This window comes from Miniopterus natalensis, chromosome 16 (assembly GCF_054644295.1).
Source record: "Miniopterus natalensis isolate mMinNat1 chromosome 16, mMinNat1.hap1, whole genome shotgun sequence".
NCBI classification, from domain to species: domain Eukaryota; kingdom Metazoa; phylum Chordata; class Mammalia; order Chiroptera; family Miniopteridae; genus Miniopterus; species Miniopterus natalensis.
The window spans coordinates 29,487,664-29,500,019 of NC_142096.1; positions in this window are offsets into that span (position 1 = coordinate 29,487,664).

Sequence of the window (12,356 nt, forward strand, 5' to 3'; positions counted from 1 at the left end):
TTGTGGTTCATGATCATTTCAAAGAAACATATTTGTTTCATTTTTCCTTCCATAATTTTTAGCTAGTAATTATAATAATGAATAAAATAACTATTGTCACTTATTGAGCCTAGAATTCTAGATTAGTAAGATTATCAAGAAGTCACGATAATAATTAATAAAGACCAAACATGATCCAGCTGTGGATCACATTGTTATAAATATTTGATACCTTGGGATAGAGTTCACTCTCACTACTAACCTTTTTCATAATTCTTGAAGTCTAAGTTATTTTCATATATTTAAAGATGGATATGCCGATTCAGTCATGGCCCCTTTTGACTTCTTGCCACCAAGGGCACATATTTGGAATTTGTGACAGAATTTAGAGTTTTGATTTTAGTCAGAGAACAGAGTACCTATAATTGGCAATAATAATAAGATTAGTTAATACTTAAATGAGCACATGCTATATTTGAGATAGTCTTCTAAATGGTTCACATGAATACCTGATGTCATCTTCACAATATCCCAGGAGGTAAGCACTATTGTTATTTTAAGTTCTACAGATGCAGAAACTGAAGGACTAAGGGGTTTAGTTCACATGAGCAGTAACAGAACCTAGATATGAACCAAGGCATTGGACTCCAGAAAACCACCGTGTTTTAGTAGCTGAGAACTGTGATTTAACTAGGTAAGCTAACCTGACAATATCTGAGTTTCATTAGTTCATACCTAATATGGTAATTAATCTAGCTCTCCTATAGGTAGACAGTCAAACATTCCAGGGGTTCTTGAATGAGAGCATTTAACTAATTATGTACATTTCTCTGTATAATGGTGTCTTAGCTCAGACTACGATAACAAAATACAGTAAACTGTGTACCTTATCAATAATAGAGATTCATTTCTTTCAGTTCTGGAGGCTGAGAAATCCAAGATTAAGTTGCTGGTCAATTCTATTTCTGGTGAGGGCCCTCTTTCTGCTTGCCGATGACTATCTTGCTGAGTCGTCACATGGCAGAAAGAGCAAGCTAGCTCCCTGGTCTCTTATTAAAAGGGCACCAATCCCATTCATAAGGGCTGCACCCAAAGACTGTACCTCCAAATACCATAATATTGGAGATTAGATTTTGAAATATGTTTTCTGGGGGTCACAACATTTAGTTCATAACATATGATTTGTTGGAAACATGTTTTTAAGTCATATATTTCAAGCAGTGCATGTGATCTGTAATCCACATATAAATATACATAATTAGAATGAAAGCAAAACAAAAACAAATATACAATATATATTGTTTTTAATAACACACCTTTGTCTGTGAAATTCTTGCAGGTAATTTTTCTTAAGAAAAAAAGGTCTTGTAAGGAGAAATCTTCTCTTTTATATTTTATTTAAAAAACTTTCCTCGTGCAAAATTTGTAGGCAGTTTTCAGGCAATCCAGACAAGTTTTGGAACTGAAACTCTGTGTTGCATCTTTTGGTACAAGGTGCTTATCTTTTGGATCTCTAGTTCAGGAGTAACTAGATAGACTATTGATTTAATGGACACCCATGAGAACCTCAGGAAGCTTTCTGATACAACTTGTAAAACCACAGCAGTTTTAAAATTAATCAGTGATTGACCTCTTGCCAAATTTTTTCTGGTGACTTTTCCAAACCTTCTTCACTTTCTACAAGTACCTGATCTGTAGCAGATTTATCTCCCGTATGGAGAAAATTGAAGTTGTTTGACAGTTGATCCCACTAATTTCTGTCAACTCAAAATCTAAAATTATACCTTTTTCAGGGTTTCTTGTCAGTGTGCCAAGACCACCCACTCTACATTTTATTAAAGATCTATTTAGCAACTTTTACTAGTGCTAGGTAAATTTTGGGACCATTACCAAAACCCAGGGAGGGAGGTGATTATTTCCAGATTTTTACATATGAAAAAATTGAGATTGAGAGTAGCTAATAAACTTCCTCAAGTCTTACAGTGAGTCAGGGGTAAAGCTAGCATTAAAACTCAAGGATCTTAGTGCTGGCCAGTGTGACTCAGTTGGTTGAAGCACCATTCCCTTTCCACAAGATTATGGGCTCAACTCCCAGTCAGAGCACATATCTAGGTTGTGGGTTTGATCCCCAGTCAGGGCACATACAGAAGGCTGATGGATATTTCTCTCTCTCTCTCTCCCTCTCCCTCCCTCCCTTCCTCCTGCCCCTTCTTCCATCCCTCCCTCCCTCTCTTTAAAATCAATCCTCAGGTGAGGATTAAAATAAAATAAAACAAGTATCTTCTCATTTTAAAGACCATCACTACTTTCTTTCAGGCTACCAATTACTGGACTTGTTTCAACATTTCCCTCTCTTTGCTGTGCCTATTTTTACACGGCTTAGAGCATGGTTCGATCTTTTGCACACTAAAAAGAAAAGATGCTGCAAGCTATAGCTTATTTCTCGACTGCCTTTGACCATCAGCATTTGAAAGAGTAATTTATACTTTCTACCAACAAGTAGGGTTTATAATCTGGCTTCAGCTCAAACATTATATGAAACACATCTCTTAAAAGATATACATGTGTCCATCATTGAACATGTAATCTTTCTTTCACAGTTTTCTCTTTTTAGCACTTTGGCATGGCAGATCTTGTAACCCCACCCCTAGCCTCGATTCGATTTCAAGACATTTTAGAATACAGGCTACTACCTCTGTATCCACCCTCCACCTGGCTCCCCAACTGATGCTCTTTCTCACCCCCCCAGCCACCACATGTAGGCATCCCCTGGGCTTCTGGCATCTGCTCGGGGTGCCACCTGCCCCTCTCCCTTTGCCTGGCTAACTCCTATTCAGTCTTCAGGTTGCAGATTCAAAAGTTTTTCCTCTGGCTTGTTGAATATCCGGGGATGAGGAATTTTAAACTTTAGCTCACAAGAGTTAAATGTATAATTAATATTAAACAGTCTATTACATTTTCTATTCTATGCATGGTTATTTTTGTATGTCTTTTAAAAGTGCAACCTTTTAACAGCTTGTAAGTGATTCCCCCAAAACAGCTGATGCCAGAGAAATTAATGGGCCAGATTTCCCAGACACGAGTGGGAATGTGGAGGTTGTTGGGGTGCCACTGAAATAAGCATCTTCAGAAGCCCCCACGAGAGAGTGGGATGTGGGAGATTTTACTGGCACAGAGTTAGGTTTCTCGGTTTGCAATGCCCCATTTCCCACAAGCCAGTCCTAAAAGAGGGGCAGTTGGGAGTCCAGTAGAGCCAGAAATAAGGCCAGAGTCCAGAGCTCCCCTTCCATGTTGTAGTCTGGTGCAGTTCAGCATCCAAGCTAATTAAAGCCCGTTAGTCCATGTGTGGAGTCCAGCACGGCCGAGCGCTATGTGGCACAGGGGAGAGTGTCCCCCTGCCACAGAGTCCCAAGAGGGTGAAGAGACAGAGCGAGCGAACTTCATTTGATTGGCAGTTTATATATTTAGGCTTCAAGCGCTTGCATGGGCCATGCCCATCCTGGCCAATTACCTGTTTCCCAGGTCACTCAGACCTTACTGGGCCTGCTTGAAACTCCTCTCTCCAGTCCCTTCCCCCTTTAACCAGCGGGAAATAGGCTTAGAGAGTGTTAAGTGCAGCTTTTTGGCAAAGCTGTATAAATGGCATGCCTGTATTATTTGATCTCCCTTTTCACTCCTCTTCTGGTAAATAATAACCAGTTTATTATAATAGCATCACTTCTATGGGATGGAACTAGTCCTATCTCTTGCCTTTCTTCTTCCCACACAACTTATATTTAATATTGCATGTACATATGGTAATACATTTATTTTAATTTACATCACACTGAAGAGAAGGCAGAAAAACACAAGATAGGAAGCTATGAACAGCACAGTTGAACAGTCTTAGACAATGATATTGCATCCAATGGTTTGAATTCTTATAAATTAGGGAAAGGAGTGATCATTCTGCCAAAGGGCTCTTGAGAGATTTTTAAAATTATAATATATGGGCAGGGGCTGGGTGGAGGGGGGCAAAGGAGGGGGAAATGGGGAACATCTGCAATACTGTCAACAATGATTTAAAAAAAATAAACATGAAAACTTTTTTAAGTGAAAACTTTAAAAAATATATTTATAAACTTTTTTGTAATAAAAGTTAAATTCCAGAAAATATGTAAAATCTTTTGTGGGAGAAGTTAACATAACTTTAATTAAAAGACATCAAAATTTCAGGCATCATCACGTGTTCTTGTTGCTTCAAGCTGCCTTCCGTGTGCACTTCCATTTCGCTGACACTGGGGCCTTCTGCATGCCCCTGGCGGCGGACAGACAACATCTGAGCTGTCGGGAAAAGACGCCAGGGGAGCTCCTGCTGAGTGTGCAGCAGGCTGTTCGAGTTTTATATGACGAGGTCAGAATTTTCTTGGAGTCACTTTCCAAGTATAGCATGCTTACAATAATTAGTATCCCGACTACTCAGGAGATGGCTGTAGACACAGCTGTTGTCTGAGGTAGCGGGCACATCAATGGCAAAGCACTGGGTATTGATTTGTGCAGTGACATCTTTCTAACTATGTCATCTGAGTGAAAGAAGCCTCAAATTAACCAATAATAAAGTGTTAGAAGTAGTAGTAGCTGCCCTCCTGGGACTTGCACTAGAAGAGTATAGATGCCCCTCCCCTGTTCAGGCCATCAATCCTACTAAAGGACTCACAGTGACATTGACTTGACCAGTAAGACAATGTCAAACCTATAGTAATGCTATATCCTATGTAGTATGTGTGCATATGTGTACATGCCACTTTTGTATTAGTTTTCTGTATGTATATGATATATGCATATTTACAGAAATAAAATACGCATATATGCTATCATGATCTTAAGAATCTTTAATTAGAATAACACATAACATTACACATCTTTGATAAAACAAATTTTACTAATTGATAAAGCTAATTTCAAAAGCAAAAACTAAGTTGTATTTTATTCAGAATTAGGTAAGGATAAGCTTCTTGGCAAGATTTGCTCTTGCTTTACTTTCTGATTTGATTATATTTTCTATTTTAAATATGGGTCCTAGCTACATAGTTTATGAAGAGGTCACAAATAAATCTGGAGTAGACAATACTGATGTCACTAGAGCCATGTTTCAAAATAGTCAACAAAAAATTAGTTACATTTATTTTTATCCTAATTATCCCTTGATCTGTTTTTTACATTAAAAATAGTCATTCATTGCATATATTTGGATATTGTCTTTTATTTTGATATAGACTTTCAGAACATACCTTTTCTTGCATTGGTCTCAATTTTTGGGGTTCTTTGAGGGCTTGGACAGCATGGATTTACCCTTTTAGCCTTTTTCTGACCAAAATTTAGGATCTCATTTTACCATTTGACCCATTTCCCCTTCCCTCATAGGTATCAGGTTTTATGTAATAGGTTTTATAAAAACAAAAATAACTTTAGAAAGCAGCTCTTGTACTTAAAAAAATAGATGCTAACATCAACAGGAATGATAAAGCCATCGTCGAACTTAAGGTTTCAGCTTGAACAGTCTTTGTAGCTCATATCAGGGTCTCAGCACAAGACTTCACTTTTCTATGGCCTGATACATGGTCCAGTCGGCTATTTAGAAAGGGAATCAGCTTTGTAACACTGGATCCATGCAAATTTTACCAGTTCCTTTGGTGAAGTTATTTGTAGTTTCTAGGGAGCTCTATAATTGTTACTGAATTTCTCTGGCTGTAGGTCAGTCCAAGCATAAGACATAATTTCTCCTCTGATTGTTATCAGGAAAGAATGGTGAAGAAAAATTTTACCTGGATTATAGGCTCTGGGGTGAATCTTGTTGTTGGCTATTATCTTTGTCAGTTTGATTACTTTCCCAGGCAAGCGTGGGAGTTGAGATTAAAATCTGATGTAAAATATATCCCCTGTTGGTGAATCTGTTTGCCAGGGCTGATTAGTTCACAGTTGTGTCTCAGGACCCACTCTGTGCCCCAGGAGGCTGGCATCTGCCAATTCCTCACTTGTGCTCCATTGTTCTCTGGATTTGTATTGGGCTTGGCCAATGGACAGCAGCAGCAGGAGAGTAGATGGTAGGAAGGGAGAGTCCAGGGTAATATTTCATCCCCACTCACTCACTTGCAATTACTGGGTCTTGGGGCATACATATCTAATTGGGACACTATCATTTACCCAGAGTACCATGATAGAGCTTTACTGTGTTACTATGTGCCCACAGGTTCTGTCTAATAAACTTTCTGAAAGCATTTGTTCTACAGAACTTACTGGCAATGGGCATGTCTTCAGATGGGGAGTGGCATTAGTTGGGCTATGAGACCAAAAAATATAGGCCATCAATCTGCAATCTGGTATACTTCTGGATCAGTGACAATTTCCAGTAGAAGCCCTGACATAGAACAAGATACAAGGCTCTTCATTTGTCCTTTTATACTAGAGCCACAGGCTATCCTTCTCGTACCCCATCGATGCTATTCTGTGAGACCTACTCCTCCAAATAACAGCAAGAAGCCAGGTGGGCTACTGTGACCCTGATGTTAACATGAGATCCAACTTTTCATGTCATGCTATTAATAGTCATAAATATTCATTTATTCTTATCTTCTCAAAACCAGACATTTAAGTGAAAACTGTGTCTTGGATGTTCTCTCATCCATCACATTTAAATTTCTTTAATAGCTTTAGGATACAACTTTTCCAGAAAGAAGGTCTTTACAACATTTGACCCCACAAGTCTAGACTCCAAGAGGGATGAAGTCCGGTGATGTACTTAAGTAGCATTTTGAGCCCAGAGAGACCTGGCACATTAAACTAATAAAAAATGACCATAAAACCATTTGTAAACATGAAGTGCCATATAAATGCTTATTAATAAGCATTTTTTCCCTTCAATCTATATTTATTTTTATTCCAAGATGCCTCTTAAAAATGCATTATGGTTTATTGTGTATAATGTCTTTCAAACAAATTGTATTCAGGGCATTTCAGAAAGTTAAATACATGTCAGTATGTGGCATAAATTACAGAAGGACACTTTGAATGGTAAATGAATTAGTGCCTTCAGTCATAAGGCCAGAAGGAAATGGGTTGTGTAAGCGTCTGCTTTGAAATATCTAGACTCCCTGGAACCAACATTGCAAATCCCAGCAGGCCAGCTCTGTCCTTCATCTTCTGAGATAAGTCCGTTCAGTTTACAGTCTGCTGGTTTTGTGAATGATCCCTTGGAACTGTAGGCATGTCTGCACTGTGAGGACATTTTACTGAGTCAGGGCAAAGAAGAAAAATTCAGGAGGGTTTAAGCAGAACTAAGGTATCATTTTATGGGGGGGTGATACTTTAGGGGTGAAGAGAACATAGCAGGAGTGAGGACTGAAGAATATTCAAGGCTTTAAAAGAGAAAAAAGAAGTGAGGGCCTGATCGATTGCTCTTACTGACCCTGAGACCTGTCCGTAAGTGTGGGAATGGATTCCAGCAGAACGATAGACTTCGCCGCAGCATGGAGCTGACCTACGCCACAAAGTTGAGATTTTGGATTGCCTTATGATTCTTTCATGAAGCATTCATCTGAATTCATAATGAAGAGCATTTATTATCTAGACAAACTTTACAAGATTTTAAGTATGAAGCAGAAGAATAGAGCACTATAATGTAATAAAGAAGACACAAGTCACATCTGACTGTGGCCTTTCTAAAGACTTAAGCATAGTACTTCTAAGTGGTGATTTTCAAGTTTCCACAGCCCCCAAAAACTTTGCCAAATGTCAAACATCTTATTATGAAAAAGCAGAATTGGGATAAGCTAATACAGGGAGAGGACTCTTTTCAATTTTTATTAGGGTATGAGGATCCTCATAGCAGAAATCAAAATGAGGACTGGAGGCCCAGGTTGCCCCTCCTTCACTCTGGGACGGCGCCAGGCCTGGTGGCAGTAAAAAGCTGGAAAAATCACAGTGTACCTTTAAGTTTCACCACCAGATTCCGGCTGACTGTTGATTGCAATCAACGCTTTAAGAAAACCTTTTTCTCTTTTCTTAAAACTAGTATTTGATATTTTGTTTATCTGAGACACTGCCTTAAATATACCTCTTTAAGCTTCCACTGTTTCTGAATGCCCCCTCTTCTCTTTGCAAAGGATTATAAAAACACTCCATAGCACTGACAAGTTGGAAGGCCTATCAACCTGTCCTAGAAGTAAATTCACAGAAATAAAATAGAGACGTAAGACCAACCTCTAGGCTTTCATTGAATACCTTTTCACTATAAAGTAGATATATGTCCAGGCAACCCTGGAGCAATATAACTATCGCTTTCTATGTCTATATGAATAAAGAACAATCACATTTTCGAGCAAGCCATCAGCTACCTTTCTGCCCTTATTTTAACTTTTTACTTAGATAATGCTTGTTCCTTTTTCAAAACTCAACTTCTTTTCTATCAAGAAGGTTTTCCTAACTCACCTGTCTGGTTTAGTTCCCTGCCTATGGTTGTAATACCATCCAGGTATCCAGGTATCCCTCTTGTATTGCATGTCAGACCTAGCAGTCGTCATCAACCTCTCCATCTATCTTTCTCCTCTATTTTGTATCCTCAGGATTCTGTGCACAAAGAGTAATGCTCTCTAATTAATACATTAATTAATCTTTTTCAAGATTGCCCCTGGTTCCCTTTCCCCTCTCTCCATACCATGTGCATGTGATGAAAAATCCCCTGCTTTTGAGTGTCAATATGATGGGACATCACTCCTGTGATTAAGATACAAATCAGTTAATTTTGAGCTAATCAGAAGGGAGAGTATCCAGGTGGGACTGACCCTAGAGTGTAAGTTCCATGTGGGCAGGGATTTTTTTTATTGCTCTGATTCATTTATTTTTAGAACCCCATGACAACAGTCTATATTTGGAATGAAGAATGCAGGTATGCATTAATGAGTAAATAGGAAACTTATTCAACATGCCTACCAGCTATTTTGGAGGCTAGAATATATACTAGAGCTAGGTAAATAGGTCAAAAAGAAGTATACTTAACAATACAGTTTGTCCTGATACCTATACCCCTAGTTCTGTTTGGAGCTGAGGAAGAAGACTGGACCAAATCCCATGGAAATGTGTGGAGTTACTGGCGTCTTATTACTGATTGGACATACCATGTAGGAAATTCATTCACTCTGATTACTGATTTGCATTTTTACCTTGAATTACAAATAATATCAATAGCCAGTCATTTTGAATTTTCAACTTGTGCTAGTTTTTTCTTAACAATTTATTGGGTCACTAAGTTCATTTAAGCTACAGGTTCCTTGGTGAAGTGGAAAAAACGAAGGACACATTTTTTATCTAAACTGCAAAAATGGCACAGAGGCAAGATATAGCAGAGATGGGAGCCTCAGCTATCTGTGTGTCCACTGAATCTTTTAGTAATATAAAAGCATAGTTTTTATTTCTGGTGAAATTTAATATTTAAAATGTAAAAGGCTCAATAATGAGAACTGCCATTATACATCTAGTTTCCGTTAGTGAGAAGTAAATGGCTTTTGAAATAGAAGTGATTAATAACATGGAGAAATATACACCATTTCAGACTTTATAGCCAGACGAAGCTGGGAAGAGTGAAAGAAGTATTCTACAGTATGGAGTTAAAGAAGTATTCTAGCTCTGGCTGGTGTGGCTCAGTTAGTTGGAGCGTCGTCCATACACTGAAAGTTTTCGGGTTTGATTCTTAGTTTGGGCACATACCTAGGTTGTGTTTCGAGGCTTGTATGGGAGGCAACCAACCAATATTTCTCTCTCACATTGATGTTTCTTCTCTCTCTCTACAAGTCAATAAAAACATATCCTCAGGTGAGGATTTTAAAAAAAGTATTCTATACTATGGTAAAATAATTTTCAAGACTTTCAGGGGGAAGACAGATACTGTTCCATAACTGGTATTCCAAGCAAGAAGATAAATAGATAAATCAAAAGTTTGGTTGGTCCTGAAAGTTAGAGTTTCAAATTATCTTGAAAAGTTTGATATGAACAGAGAATACCTATATTAACCAATGCGCGTCTTCATAGGGAATTTCTATCTTGAATTTAGATTTTGAATGATGTTCACAATATAGACTAGTGATCATGAAACCTAAGACAGACACTAAAGGATCTCATGATTTTAAAAAATATATCATGATACCAACAACAAAGGACAGTAAAAGAGAATACACTGGTTATTTAGAGAATGAGGACAGGCAAGGAAGACACAGACACAAGTTTGGGGGCAACAGAGTAACATTCTCACTTTACAAAAGCAAACAAACAGTAGTTATATGTCAATTATATTTCAATAAAGCTGGAGAAAAAGAAGAAAAAAAAACAGAAGAAACTTTGAACCCATATGTTCCTCTGTCTAGGAGAATGTTCTACAGGTTTAAGAAGGTAAAACAAACATTCATGAAAAATTGAAGCCCTAGATGGGTGTGGAGGTATAAGAAACAATTTACTGTTCTGCAGCGTTGGCTACTCCAAGTTCAAAAGAATTTCTCCCTAGCCTACTATAGAACCACTCAGTGAGATTCCTGGACTACTGCTCATCACCTCACAATTATTAACTCAGCACTTACTATATGCTTTAAAGCCAAACATGTATTTTGCAGATCAGCCAAGGAAAAAAATCGGTCATTTCCTGAAATGTTCAAAGCGGAGGAAGTAGAGTAAAGCATGAGACAGTATAGCTCATTAAGATAACTACATATAATTCTCTGTGGGTGTTGTAGGCAGAATTCTAAGAAGGCTTCCATCACCAATACCCTGTGTAATCCCCTCCCCTTGAGCATGGGCCAGCCCTGCGACCTACTTCTATAGAATGTGGCAAAAGTAATGGGATGTCACTCCCACAATTATTTTGCATTATTTGGCAAAAGTGAAGGGATTTTACAGATGCAGTTAAAGTCCCTAATTGCTTGATTTTTAAAAATTAAAAAGAACATAATTCTTGCCCTGGCCGGTGTTGCTCAGTGGTTAGACTGTTGGCCAGCACACCAAAGGGTTGCAGGTTCAATTCCTGATCAAGGGCATGTACCTGGGTTGCAGCTTGGTCCTCAGCCCAAGTCAGAATGCGTGAGGGAGGCAACCGATTGATGTGTCTCTCTCACACCAATGTTTCTCTTTCTCTCTCCCCCTTCCTCCTTTCATTCCACTCTCTCTAAAAATCAATGGGAAAAATATCTAGGGTGAAGAAGATTAACACCAAACAAACAAAAAAAGGAGATAATTTTGCATGGGCCTGATCTAATCAATCAAAGATTCAAAGCATCAAAAATTCTCATCTGATGGCCTTAAAAAAAACAAACTGCTATAAATTATACAGATACAAAGAAATGAGTTCTACCAATAATCCAAGAGGGTTCATATGCAGATCCCTCCCTAATCAACTCTCCAGATGAGAATGCAGCCCAGCCAACTTTGATTTTAGACTTGTGAGACACCAGACAGAGAACCTAGCTAAACTGTGCCCAGACCTCTCATCTTCATAGACTGAGTTAATAAGTGTATGTTGTTTTAAGTCACTAAAATTAGTTACACAGCACAGAAAACACACAATGGGTGCTGGATATTGATTGTAAAAGCTGCCCAAATCAATCTCCTCCCTGTATTCACACCCATTGCACTGTGACCCTGAGTATCTTTCCATTAAGATGTGGAGTTTATTTTCCATTCCTTGGGTATAATCTGCACTGTGATTTGATTGAATCAATAGAGTGAGGCAGATGAGACATTGTGCCATTTCCAGGTCTCCTCTTTTTCTTCTTTGATCCCTGCTCTTACTGTGAGAACAAATCTGAGTTCACCTACTGGAGGATGAGTGATCCTGTGGAATAGAGCCCAGCTGTCTCAGCTGAGGTCAGCCTAGACCAGCCTGCAGACAGCTGTCTGTAACATGTAAGAAAGCCAAGGCAAGATGACTGGATCTGCCTAAGTGACCAAGAGCTAAAAAGGGTTTTGAAATTGACTTAATTATAAGTTCAGTAGTATTTGTGTGTATAATATAGTTGACAAAAATTTAATAATCTTAAGCAGCTAAACAGCAGTGAACTAAAAAAGGAAAATTAATATTTGTTACTTGATTTTTGGATGCTTAATTGAAATAGTGTTCTATCTGAGAACTATCTGGGCAGTGATGAGATTATTTTTCTCAAAAGGAGTGTATGTGATAATGGGACTTTGAAACCGTATCCATGAAGAAATAGATTTTTTTAAACCTAATAAGAAAATATAGATGATAAATTGCATCCCACTTAAGCTTTATTATGCAAAAGAAATTGTCAATATTTATGATGTGGTAAAGACAAAATATTTTTAACCTATAAAGGGAAAGAAAATCCAATAGAAGAATG